The sequence below is a fragment of the Oratosquilla oratoria genome, chromosome 30 (assembly GCF_046742065.1).
Source record: "Oratosquilla oratoria isolate Oo_2021 chromosome 30, ASM4674206v1, whole genome shotgun sequence".
NCBI lineage: Eukaryota > Metazoa > Arthropoda > Malacostraca > Stomatopoda > Squillidae > Oratosquilla > Oratosquilla oratoria.
Window position 1 is genome coordinate 48535142 of NC_134806.1, and position 15052 is coordinate 48550193.

The following is a 15052-nucleotide window of genomic DNA, read 5'->3' on the forward strand; positions in this document are numbered from 1 at the left end:
TTTCATATTGCTTTTAATGTATTAATATGAGTATAGTGACATTTAAAGATAATAAATAAATATATCATGCATAACCAATAATATGCCATTCTATTTATATTCTATACATAGACCGCAGGAATGGAGGCTCATTTTTACACTTGTAGTGACGCAGCCACAGGCGGTCACACACTTCCCATAGTTGGCAAGAGGTGAATATGAGCTAGCCAATCAGGAGCCAGCAAATGGTTCTCGAGCGGCTAGCGACCTCTCTTGCCAACTACGCTGAGCCGCGAGCGACCCTTAAATAGGGCAGCGGCGGCTAGTCAGGGGAGAATGGTAATAGCCACGGCAGCAGCAACAACATCTCGTCCAGTCTTGTAGCAGTTCCATCGAGCCTCGCCGTCATCAGCCGCCACCGCCTCTGACGTTAGGCTCACCGTCCAGCTACGACTGATCAGATCCACTAACCAGTGGCTATTACTTGTGGTTTTACCAAAGAGATTAGAATAAGAGACCAAAGTGAATTTCATTTTCCCTGGCTTGTTCGAACCAAACCACTACAAATTGGTGACCCCGGTGAAAGACAACCAGGATTATGGAAAATTCACAAGTGAAACTTCCCAGTTTCTCCCGTGACTTGGAGAGCTGGCTACTTCACACAGAAGCCTATTTAGCCACTCAAGGTGACGTTCCAGACCACCAAGCCTTCGGCGCGTACATCGCCGCTCTACCAACGGACGTCATCGCCCTTGTCCGTAACGCGGTCTCTTCTCCTCCGGAAGAAGGCAAGTGTGCCGCCCTCAAGACTGCCTTACGGAAGCTATGCGCCAGGCCTGACGACCAGCTCTACCGAGATATCCAGCAGAGCGAACTCGGCGACACCACCCCCTCACAGCTATACACCCGTATGGCCAACCTCAACACCCGTGCAAAGGTGGCATTGCCCAAGGAACTCCTCCGCTCCATTCACCTCTCCAAGATGCCGGACGCCCTCCACTTACACCTGGAAGCTTTAGCCGGCGATAAGGACGACGAACAATACTGCGAAATAGCAGATAGGTTGTTCCAGCGACATACCTCGGTACACAAACCAGTGCATAGTGTTCGCGCAAAGTGTAGTGACAACCCAGGTGTTACCGACCATAGTGCTGTGAGTGAAAACATTCCCATGTCATATAGTGCCAGTGACCAAAGTATGCAGCAACTACGGCAGGAAGTCGCCGACATGAAGACCTTGCTCAACCAGTTGCTTGCCGAGAAGGGAACCCCCCCTCAACCACCACCTAGCCCCGCTCCACGACAGGATACTGCCTCCTGTTGGTACCATACCCGCTTCGGAGCCAAGGCGCTCAGATGCACACAACCATGCAGCTGGTCGCAGGGAAACGCCAAACGCGGGGGTCGGTAAGCACTCCTACCCCCGCTAACCATACTCACACCCTCCTCTCAGTGCGTGATCGCCACTCTGGCCTCTCTTTTCTGGTAGACACGGGCTCAGCCGTCAGCATCATACCCCCGACGGAAGAACCCAACCACGGTACACGGTGGCCATCCTACGACCTGCTTGCAGCCAACGGTACGCCCATTGCAACGTACGGCAGCCACCACAGCGTCCTGGACCTCCACGATGTCAAGTTCCCTTGGACATTCGTCATAGCAGCGGTCCAGCACCCCATTCTTGGCTACGACTTCCTCCAGCATTACAATATGGTAGTAAACGCCAAGGATAACTGCTTGTACCACGGCACGACAAGCATACCGGGAACCACCACTAACGCCAAATCCCACCAGATATCGTCCCTCCAGTCCGCTGGCGATTATGTACGCATCCTGCAGGAGTTTCCCCAGCTAACATCGCCAGACAAGACCAACACCACCACCACCCCTCACAACATCATGCACCACATCCAGACATTTGGACCGCCAGTACACAGCAAGCCTCGACGACTTTCCCCAGAGAAGTTGGCCGCTGCCAAACAGGAGTTCCAAGAACTCCTAGACCAGGACATCATCCAACCATCGGAGAGTGCTTGGGCATCACCACTCCACATGGTTCCCAAGCCACCCCCACCGCCCACCCAATGGCGGGCTTGCGGTGACTACCGTCAACTTAACCGCATCACGAAGCCCGACCGCTACCCCATCCCTCACGCTCAAGACTTCCACTTCAAGCTTCACGGGAAGCAGGTCTTCTCCAAAATTGACCTGGTCAGGGCGTTTCATCAAATCCCTGTAGCGCCGGAAGACGTCCAGAAGACAGCCATAGCCACTCCGTTCGGCCTCTTCGAGTGGAAGATGATGGCCTTTGGCCTCCGGAATGCCGCCCAGACGTTCCAGAGGTTCATAGACTATGCCCTCAGAGACTTCGACTTCATCACCGTTTACATCGACGACATCCTCGTAGCCTCCGATACCCACGACCAACACCGCCAACACCTCCGCCTCCTCTTCCGCCGCCTCCAAGATTATGGCCTCCGGGTACATCCGTCCAAGTGTCTCCTCGGAGTTTCATCTCTCGACTTCCTCGGACACCGCATCTCAACAGCAGGTCTGTATCCTCTCCCTCAGAAAGTAGACACAATCCAAGATTTCCCACAGCAAACAACCATCAAGATGCTCCGACGATTCCTAGGAATCGTCAATTATTACCACAGATTCATCCCCAACGCAGCTGCAAAACTCGCTCCCTTGAACGACCTCACCAAGAACCATTCCAAGCGGTCGGTCAAACCTGTGAGATGGTCTTCCGAAGCGACCCAGGCATTCGAACAAGCCAAGGCGGCAATCGCTGAAGCCGCCCGCTTGTCCTACCCAGTAGCTCACGCACCCACATTCCTTACCACTGATGCCTCCTCCACAGCAATTGGCGCCGTCCTCCAACAGAAGATCAACGGCCAGCTCCAGCCTATCGCCTTTTTCTCCAAACGTCTGGACCCTCCTCAAATTCGCTACAGCGCCTTTGACAGGGAACTGCTAGCCATAGTCTCGGCTGTCAAGCACTTCCTTTACTTCCTGGAAGGCCGGCCTTTCGTTATCCTTACAGACCACAAGCCACTCGCCCATGCCCTAGACAGAGTCTCCGACCATCACTCCCCAAGAGTCTCCCGGCAGCTGTCCTTCCTCTCCCAATTTGATACTCGCATTGAATACATCAAGGGAGAGGATAACCAGGTAGCCGATGCCTTGTCTAGAATCACCTCCAGCATCCTCCCTAACCACAACATAGACTACGCACGCACGCATCGCCGCATCTCAGAACAACGACGGTGAACTCCGCCTCCTACGTATGCACGACACCTCGTCCCTACAGCTAAGACAGCTTCCCAACAACCCCGTACCATTGTGGTGTGACATCTCCACAGGCAAACCCCGTCCGTACATCCCCGCCTGTCACCGTAAGGACGTCTTCTCCTCCTTCCATGACCACAGTCATCCGGGCATCCGCGCGACACAACGCCTCATCACGGATCGAGTCGTCTGGCCAGGCATCAACAAGGATGTCAGACAATGGACCCGGACCTGCCTCCCCTGCCAGACGGCCAAGGTTACGCGCCACGTCCACGCACCACTCCAGCGTTTTCCTGCACCAACGGCACGTTTCCAGTCAGTTCATGTGGACATTGTGGGCCCCCTTCCGCCTTCTCGCGGCATGCGTTACCTCCTTACGTGTATCGACAGGTACACCAGGTGGCCAGAAGCGATCCCCCTTCCGGATATATCCGCCGAGACGACCGCCCGTGCTTTCCTCTCTGGATGGGTATCCAGATTCGGCGCACCTCACATCATTGTCACCGATAGGGGCTCCCAGTTCGAATCTGACCTATGGTCCAGCCTCCTCAAGTTCCTTGGCACCAAACGTAACCGGACCACCGCTTACCACCCCCAAGCCAATGGACTCGTGGAACGGTTCCACCGCCAACTGAAAGGAGTCGCTGAAGGCACAACCCTCATGCGACTGGGTCGACGCCCTTCCCCTGGTGCTTCTCACGATCCGCGTCACACCTAAGGTCGACAATGACATTTCCCCATCGCAGCTACTTTACGCTGAGAACCTTCGCCTCCCTGGGGAAATTGCCACGCCTGCCGTCGGCGATCCGGATCGTCACGCCCTCCTCCAACTCATCAAGGACACATTCGCCAACACCCGTCCAACACCCCCTCGTCCACCACAACCACAGCCGGAGCACCTTCCCCCGGCCCTGTCTACAAGTGACTACGTCTTCGTCAGGAAAGACTCCACACGAGCTCCTCTTCAGCGCCCATACGACGGCCCCTTCCGAGTCCTCAGCAGATCACCAAAGTACTTCGTGATCAACCGAGGTGCCAAACCGGATAGCGTCTCCATCGACAGGCTCAAGCCGGCCCATCTCCCCATCAATCCCCCTACCAAACCTCCAGGGCCACTACAATACCTCTTACAGCATGGTCCTAACCCCATCCTCACCACCGAACCAAGTCATTCCTCACCCCCCGAAACACTCTCCCTTCCAAACCAACACTCCCCTCCAGGGCCACTACAATACATCTTACAACATGGTCCTAACCCCATCCTCACCACCGAACCAAGTCATTCCTCACCCCCCGAAACACTCTCCCTTCCAAACCAACACTCCCCTCCTGCCCCTGAATCTTCACCATACACAGATCACACGCACACGACAGCGAACCCTTCTCCTTCTCCCACCCCGCAACCACATCCTTCTACAACTGTTCCCGGCACCCCGCAAGATCCTCCCCACCCTACGCCCCCACTCTACCATGCAATGCAACAATTCTCACCCAACCTTATGTCTCCACAGCTCCATACTCAACCGACCCCACCTCGCCAGGCATCTGACTTCGACCACACCACCCTGCATTCGAGCCCCCCTCCATCAAGGCCCTCCTCGCCAGACATGCCCCCTGATGGAATGACCACACGTTTTGGGCGAGTGATACGAAGGCCACACCGATTCAACCACGTCGCGCGCGTCGCTCCCTATCTCCCTCGACGCCCGCTCTCGAAGAGAGGGGGAGTGGTGTAGTGACGCAGCCACAGGCGGTCACACACTTCCCATAGTTGGCAAGAGGTGAATATGAGCTAGCCAATCAGGAGCCAGCAAATGGTTCTCGAGCGGCTAGCGACCTCTCTTGCCAACTACGCTGAGCCGCGAGCGACCCTTAAATAGGGCAGCGGCGGCTAGTCAGGGGAGAATGGTAATAGCCACGGCAGCAGCAACAACATCTCGTCCAGTCTTGTAGCAGTTCCATCGAGCCTCGCCGTCATCAGCCGCCACCGCCTCTGACGTTAGGCTCACCGTCCAGCTACGACTGATCAGATCCACTAACCAGTGGCTATTACTTGTGGTTTTACCAAAGAGATTAGAATAAGAGACCAAAGTGAATTTCATTTTCCCTGGCTTGTTCGAACCAAACCACTACACACTCACCTGACTAGCAAAAATTGCCGTAGGTGTCGACACACCAGGCATTTCTGGCTAATCAAAACGTTTTCATATTGCTTTTGTTTCAATATGAGTATAGTGACATTTAAAGATAATAAATAAAGATATCATGCATAACCAATAATATGCAATTCTATTTATATTCTATACATAAACCGCAGGAATGGTGGCTCATTTTTACGCTCACCTGACTAGCAAAAATTGCCGTAGGTGTCGACACACCAGGCATTTCTGGCTAACATTGTACACGCATGTACTACTTGCTTGCGTGTCCGTCACACAGGGAAAGTGTTTTTCTGACGACTTTTTGGCTGGCGGGTAGCTAAAGCAATAATCAAACTTCCCGCCAATTTTTCTCCTGCCGCTTTGTAGAAGATTAGCACATATACGCCGAAAGACTGGGTATAACTGTACTTCGTTTACTAATAAGCGTACGAAAGCTACGGAAACTGGAGAAGCAGAAGAAAAGGTTTTGCCTCGGTCCTGGTTGGCAAGACGTAGTGATAGATGTGTGTATGCCAACCGAGTGAATAAAGTTTAGCGGGAAGGCACTTTTTTAGAACCACAGGCAGACATTCTACAAGTCGTCATGAAACTCGGGATACTGCCTTTTACCGCAGTAAACGACTCTATTACTGCGGTAGTCAAATAAATAAAAAAATGAGGACCGATATCATACCATTTTAATGCTTCAATAGGTTTATACTGACTATCAAAGATAAAGAAAAAAACTCACGTTTAAACAATAACTGTCACAGCTTTGGCATTCTGACACACTGCCTAGTGCTTCCCATTTTCGTTTTGTCTCTTTTCAGCCCTTCGTCTACTACTATTCCTTCGCTCTATGGAATCGCTGAAAGTCTTAATGGCTCTAGTAACTACTTCTTGGTATTTTCCCGGCAACTGTTTTGGGAGTTGAGCGCTAATTGGTTGCAGTGCCTTATCAAGTTTAAGTGTCTTCTATTTACTTATAGGAACTTCCCTGTCTTCCAAGATATCTTTGTGTGCTCATGATCGAAGTCATCACAGATGTTATAATGTTAAGATTGAATTGTTTCAACTTCTCAATTAGTTAAATCAATTCACCCTATTACAATATTGTGTCCTTGTAATTTGTGATTATGATTGGTATAATTTACGTATGCATTGCCATTTTATTTTGTTTCTCATTTGTTTTGGTTGGAGGGTCCGCTGCATTTCGTACCCCCCCCCACCCCCCACCTGCGCGTTTGCCGCCTCTCGCCATTGCTAATCACGTTGCAGTGACTCGTGTTCAGTGTATCGGAAACTTAGCGAAACAAGAAATGTGTTTCGTGACGTGCCCCGAAATCAGAATCTGCAAGTTTAGTCGAGGTTCATTGACAAACCCAATCCAGTGATTCAATACATGGAACTTACGTGTTCAAGAAAACAAACTTCTACAGAGTGTATGAAGCGGAAAGATCGACGAAATCGGGGAAAATTAAATCCTTGGGCGCGATTCCCCTACCCTACCACGTGTCCAGTGCTATCGACTAAGGACAGGCATAGTTCCCGCCGCCCCTATGTGACGCATGAATCTACGAATATCGACAGCATCCTGTTCAATTGAGGGCATCCACTCATTTGAAGACATCACCAGTCAGTGCACTATTACAGGAGAGAATAATCAGAGGTATTATCTTTATATTTAGCTAGGTCTTAGAGCGCGCAGGGCTAGCCGGGTAGGAAGTCTCCAACCATATACGTATGTTGTATCTTGCCCATTTAGTTGATAAGTGAATTACTGTGAAATAATGTTCATGCTACAAAGATAAAACCTGAATATTAATTGCATGCCACTGACTGTGGATATATCTTGAATTATAGTCAAATCAGTGTGATAAATTCTGTTTAATTAGCCCTAGGACTGTGATTTACATGAGTTTACTCCTCTCTTTTGAGAAACATTTCTCTGGTCCTTCGAAATACACGCTGGAATTGAAGGGAACGTGTGTGGTTCGAGCGGGGTCTCAAATTTCCTGGACTTTGGCTCCCAACTGCAGCTATCCTCCTTCATCAATTACCAATTTCCCAGTGTGTGAGAATTCTCATGCCCCTCAACCACCCCCTTCTCCAGGGATTTCGGGACAACACTCATGTTAACATAATGATTGAAGTGTGCCTAAATAAAACTTTACATGGAAAAGTAGCTTAGACCAGAGGTTCCCAAACTTGACCATACCAAGGACCCCCAGACACGATGAGTCTCAACCAAGGACCCCAACCAAACCAAATTTATCAATACCAAACCGGGATACCCAGTATTATCCAGTACAGCATAGTACATTTAATATTTACTTATTGCTGCACATTGCATAAATCAAAAATATGATGATAGAGTTGCAGTGATATCATTTTTTTTTTGTTATAAGCTATATATATTTTTCATGAGTTACAAAAAATACTTTCCTTCATTGTGTTGCGGACCCTAGGGTCACACCGTATTATCTTCGTTGTTTGTCAAATAGATGGAATCTATGGATGACTTTCTTAAAGAAATTTTGATAGTTACCTTCTGGTGAAAAATGTACAAGATTGACATCTAACTCTTTGAGATGAGTAATAACAGGATTGTGGATGTTTTGTACTCAAACCATTTCATACTCAAGTACCTTTGTACCTAAAGAGACCATATGTACACGCCATCATCTGACAGATATACCATATCTGTTATGATATATTGCATTCTACTTTTCATTAGAAATATACTGAAAATCGCCAAATAGGCAAATACATATTCGCGCCACCCTGACTAGAATGACTTCAATTTCGCTCTAGTTTTTTCATCTGGCCATGATATTTGGGGGTGGGGGTGGGATGGCCTATATCAATCACATCTTAATATAACTCGATAACATTCCAAGTTTGGACTAACAAGACCTGAATCTATACATGACCTACTCTAGGAAGGTTTATATAGTTCCTCTCACTCATTTGACTGAAATAAGTGATGTTTGGCAAATAGAAAAAATCTATCCGCAATATCTACTTAAAAGAATAAACCAATGTATTCTCAGGCAGGAACTGCTATCAACGAACTCTAGAAAACGTGGAAGTAGCTAGATGACAAAGTATAATGGGAGAAGTAGTGCTTTAACATCTTCGACCTACAGCTCGTTGAAACACAGACATTATATACACATACCCAGTCATCCTCCAGGAACCCTGTGACACTTGTGCGGTAATGCTTTGTGGAAATTCTATTTGATATCAGTATAAAGTTGGACATTTTGTTAGCTTTGGTCTCATTTGCGCATTTCCCACACTAGTTTCTCAAATGGGCGCGCTCTTCCCATATAAACTTTTTATACAAGAACATATTACTAGTGCAAAATATATATACTATAGCCAGCACTCATACCCGGTACACTTTGTATTTGTTTAGATTTTAGTGAAATAATATCAGAGAACACACTTATTATAACTATCAGTTTACCATTTGCGGATTTTTCACTATATTTAAAGTTGTTGATGCTTCTGAAATTTTAGTTCCTAATAACCATGAAAATATTTTTACTAAGGGACCCTGAGTGAATTGAACTTGGCGGTATTTAACGCCTTTTAACACTATGCTTAACAGCATAGACCTACAATTAAATAGAATTGTTTAAAAACACCCATAAAAATGGAAGGCATGCACATCACATCCACGCCATTGACAGTGTCCTAGCCCTGTGCCTCTTTCATATTTTTTCTACCATAACAAAATTCTGCTTTACATGCCTAACCCCGAGAAGGTGCTCATCTCGCGGCGTCCACTCAATAACACACTTGCTCCATCGCTCATCAGTTGTTCGCACTAACTTACCTGCCCAATTCCACTTCCTCTCTTTTACCACCTCCACAATATATTTCACTCTAGTCTGCTCTCTCACCCAACTCAATAAGTAATGAGAAAATGTCAGGAGAGACACCATCTATTTTTATAAGCTTGCAAAACTTTGTCTCCTTCAAAATAATTGCCTCTCGCACCTACACACTTCTGCATGCGTCTTTCCCAATCCTGGAAGACGTCCTCAAAGTCCTTTTTCAGTTGTAGAGAGGATTATGTCCGTGGCGCTCCGTGGGGTGCTTGGAAGGCCATTTGTCCACCCAGGGAAGCTAGAGCCACGGAGGTTGTACCTCCCTGTACATTTATTGTTGGAGCCTTCTCTCGAATATGGAAGGCCTCCAGGATCTCCAAACGATGAAAGTTGTGTGCGGTGTCGATGATCTTTGTATTCTCCACCAGGATATTTCTAGTCAGGAGGAGTTGTTGTTGTTGTTGTTGTTTCGAAAAATGTTTCTTCGGGGCTCCAGCTCGTAGATGACACGTTAATTCTTCTGGAGAGAGAAGTCGTCGTCATTCCTATATAAAACATAGGACGAAGCTTACAGTCTTCGTGCGGGCAGATGAATTCATAGACGACATTTCTCCTCCGTAGTGGGTTGAGTTACGGGTCGGGTTATTTCGCAGGATGAGGTTTGACGTTTTGAAATTCTTATAATAAATCCGAAGCTCCAGCTTTTCTCCAGGGTCGGATGGTTGTACACCGCGTTCAACAATTTCTCTGGGGATTCTTTCGTTCGTCCGTTCGGTAAGCTGTACTCATGATAGATAATTGAGAATAATTGAGGGGCTTTTCTTGGGAGGGACGGTGTCATGATTTAGGTAGTTCTCCATATTTCGTCGGATGACTCCTTATTGGGAAATCCATTGTTAACCAGGACTTGCTGCAAGCGTTGAAGCTCTTGGTGTAAAAGAGGCCATGTGGAGCAATGCGTGAATGCCCTGTTCACGTATGAACATATGACGCTAAAAAGGGCAAAGAACCATCAGCATGGTGTTCACTTGTGAAGTTTAGACAAGAGTACTGTTCTTGTGCTTTAGAATCAAAACAGTATTCTGTTACTGTACTTCAAAGGTAGAAGTGATAGTATAAGTTAAGTAGATTAAGCGTCGTGTACTCAATTTATTTAGTAACTGTTTTTATTCTCTTTTGTTGTTTTATATTTTCTCTTTACCGTTTGTATTGGCGAAGGAGCGAAATGGCTTGTGAAGGTTGTGTGAACCTGGAGGACAGTCTTAGGAAGTGCGAGGAGAAATTCGTCTTCTCACGAGTGCGCTATGTGAGAAGAGTGAATTCTCCCCACAACCCAAAGAGCGTTCCACCTCTTCCACTTCTGCTACTGCCGTGAGCGAGTGGCGCTCCGTGGGATCCCGTTTGTCGAGCCCACGTTCGGTAAGCGGGCGCTCTGCGGAGCAACCGCTGGCTGTAGCCAATCGTTCTGCTTTGCTGGAGGATGAGGTGGCTGAAAATCAGGAGTTCTTGGTGGTGGGGGACTCAATGGTGCGAGGCTGTGACGGCATCCTGCAGCGGAAGATCAAACGACATTGCAAGCTTGTGTGTCAACCGGCCGTTGGATCGTCGATTGTACCCAGACCATCAGGGAGCAAAGGCGGACGAACACGATTACGATTGTGCATACGGAAAGTAACGATGTGGGTAGGGTGAGATCAGAGGAACTTGTTCGGAATTACAAGGTCCTCCTTCAGGAGATGAAGGAACGTGGGAGCCGTCACGTAGTCTGTGGGATCCTTTCGAGGATCTACACTGGCATGTTTTGGAACAGTAGAACCATAGGGACCAATGAGAGTATATCGCGATTGTACACGCAACTGGGATGCCGTTTTCTTGATCCTTGGTATCTCTTTTCCAGGCGTCATGACCTTTATGCTTCTGATGTGATCCACCTTACTCGGAGAGGCAAATATTCTTACAAACCTCATTGTGGGAGTTTGTAATTAGTTCCTTTTTTTAGGAACTCAAAGGGAAGGGGAAATAGTGTATTGGGGGTAAACAGATTAGAGTATAACAATAATGTAGAGCAATATGTCAGTGTTGGACAAAATCTTTTTTTATGATATAATGTCGGTAGAGGACGAAATATTACATTGGGATGTAATGTCAAAGGACAAAATATCACGATGGAATGTAATGATAGTGGAGGACAACATATCACGACGGGATGAAATAAAAGTGGAGGACAAAATATGATTTTAGGAAGGGATGCCGGACAGAATGTCAGCGAACAAAGGGTGGCCGGTGTGGAACGCAGTGACGTAGGGGGGCAAGGTATGCATAAGAGATCGGATGACCGTGAGGGACAAGATGTCTGTGATAGGGCAAATGTCCATGAGGCACTGAATGTCAATGAAGGACTAAATGTCAAAATTGAGTAAGGTGTCAATAAAGAACAAAATTATAATGTAAGGTATGATGCTAAAATACAAAACGTGCCAAAAGGAAATAATCACGAGTTTCTACCATGTATCTAGAATACCCGATTTTAGTAAAGCACATTTAATAGGACTACGTCAGCTTACAGATTGGGAGGCAAAATTAAGCAAAAGACCTGTAGATCAGCTATGGAAATTATTTCAACATACGCTCACTAAGATGATTCATACTTACATCCCGTTTAAGGACAGACGCCCCCCCCCCCCCAATCAGGCTCGCCCAAAATGGTTCGACAAAGACACTGAAAAAGTATTGCTAAAAAGAGATAGGCTTATAAGAAATACAAGTACTCAGGTGCACCTAATAACTATCAAAGTTATGTAATAATACAGATTTAAAAAAGACAATAGAAATACGAGAACGACAATATGAAATTAATATCACTGATAAAATCAAAGAAAATTCCAAAGAAACCCATAGCTACATTAGATACAAAAGTTATTAGGAATCACATTGGCCCACTATTCTAAACAACTATTTTAGCTCAGTATTCGTAAACGAAACACCTCAAAGTGAACTTCAAACTGAAACCTGTGAAAAGTCTAGGGTGAACTTACTACGGTAAATATAACAAAAGGAAAAAGTAAAAGATGTATAGAAAAACCCAAAATTGATAAAACACAAGAGCCTGACGATTGGCATCTAAGAATATTTAAAAAATGAGACTGTTCTTCCATTAGAAATTATTTGCAAATAATCCATCATATCCGAAGATATTCCAAGAGAATAGAAGGTATCTAACGTTACTCACCCCATTCGAAAAAGGTGACAAATATCAACCAAATAACTACAGGCTTATAAGCTTGACTTAAATCGTAAAAAAAATTATGGAAGTTATCATCAGAGATGCTATCGAACACTATTTAGAAAGTAACTGTTTGATAAATGATAGCCAGCATGGATTCAGACGGAAACGTTCTTGTATGACTAACTTACTCAAATTCTACAACACAGTCATCTCGATTTATGGCAAAAGAAACAATATAGAGGCGATGCAATGGAAGCAGTCTTTTAAAAAAGCACGATAATATCCTGCCAATCCTAGGAAAGGGCGTACTTGTTCAACCGTCTTAGGTGTAGGAAAACTTCTAACAGCTTTGATCTTATCATCTGTAGTATGAACGCCGTCTTTGTCTACCACATGACCTACGGATTGGATGCTGGACTTAAAAAATGAATGTTGCAAGACTAAGGACAACATATGGAAGTGAATTTTTACATCCTTGTAAACTAGAATCAAGTCATCCAACTACACATAAAGTCCAATACCCACTAGTCCATGAGTTAATAAGGCGCTGGCATGTTAAAGGAGCATTCCGTAAAGCCATGGGGCAACGGAGCCATTCCTAACGACCTGATGGAGTTGAGAAGGCCGTCATCTTACGAGGCTTTTCTTCCAAAGGAATCTGCCAAAAGCCAGCCTTTGGGTCCAAGGTGGTGAACATTGTGTTACCTGTTCCTATGGACTGAAGATCACACAACACAGGCAAAGGGTAATGACCTGGAACTGTGACATCGCTGACACGCCTATAATCCAAAACAAGGCGAAATGACCCACTCCTCATATGCACACAAGGAACGGGGAGTTCCAGTAGGAACGAGACTCTTGGATGACACCCCCACTCAACAACTCGTCAGTTAGAGATTGAGGTACAAGTCTACGAGAATGAGGCAACCTGTAAGAAGATACGTACCCTGAGCGCACCCCTGGTTTAAGATCAATGTTATAGACAACACAATCCGTAATTCCTAGTCGTTCCCCGGCTAAGGCCAGAGATTGACGATGTGTCGCTAACAGTTCAATGAGACAGTCTCTTACCTCAGGGAAATCAGCGTTACTTACATATGTCTCATACTGAGAGGCTAAATGAGCTGTGTCACTTGCGTGTGTAGACAATTGAATTGAAGCTGCTATGATAGGAGATAAATCCTGGATAATGTCACCATTAACGACTGGCCTATGCATTGCAGAAATTGCATTGTTGTCGAAAGTAACTATACGGTGTCGAGGAGATATATCTATAACATGAGTTGCTAAAGTATCAACGACTTAGAGACAGTGCAAATAAATCCAAGAATAGACTAGGGAGAGCCTTGTGCAGCTTGCAAAGCACTACAAGAAGGTAGGTATGGTACCTTGTACAAATTCTTGAGAGCAGAATATGCTTTATTACTTATTACACATTCTGCCCCAGTGCCTACCGCTACAGAGATAGGTAATTGGTCCATATAATACTGAAAGGTAAGGAGTTGGGAAGAGAAAGCAGCCAGTAAAGGGGCAATCTTGGACTGGTCACTATTAGTCAGTCTTTGGGCTTTTGATACGGGCGCTTGTGAAAATGGGACTAAGTGTGCCTGGGGATTTAAACAATTTCCTGCTTTCAGCTTCAAAATGTTGGAACACTGAGGACGCACAGGTCGATGAGCGAAGTTAACCAGCGTTGGGTCTGGTTAGTACTTGGATGTGTGACCTCCTGGGAACACCAGGTGCTATTGGTATTTTAGCTTCTTCTCTTTCTGTCCTAGTATTCTTGCTTCATTTATATCAACGTAACTGCAATCAAACGGCTGCCATGTCATAGGACCCTAGGTCAATCTACTATATCAGCTTCAGTGCAAACACCGTCCTCGTAGTATGATACCCTATGAGGAACGTCTATCCTAACGTAGAATGCGGGCTCATTTAATTTGACTTTTTTTCAAAATGTTCTATGGCCTCGTTAATATTAACATAGTGATGTCACAAAAATGGTTACAAAATATCGTATAAGAGATCTTTATATATTATGTATATGTATTAGGGGTTTAAGAGTCTTTTCATATCAACCTTTTTATCAATAGCTATCAACGATTCGAGATGAAAATGAGGGAGGAGAGAAAAACAACACAATACAGTAGCTATGCCGTAATGGTCTGCCGACTGTTGTATTAGGGTTAAGAATCTTTGTATACAATGTATTTCATTCTAAAAGCATTATTTTATATAGTACATGCATACAAACTTTCACATTTCTTATCTTATCAAATTATCTTGTATAGTACATACGTACAGTACATACACACCTGGACTGCCTGCATGGGTGGAATTCCCGTCTTAGTCTCATGTAAAACATAACATACATGTAGTTACCTGTCACTACCTTCTTGCAAGAGGTAGGTAGAAAAGAGAGCAGAAGCCTTGTGTAAGCAACAAAAATATTGATTAAATACGAGTCTGGGAGTTCGCGTGTATTGCGGAGATGACATTCCTTTGTGTGAGAATTATGCAGACTCGAGGTCATTATGCCGTAAAGACTTGAAAAAAAGAATCTGGTGTAACGGTGG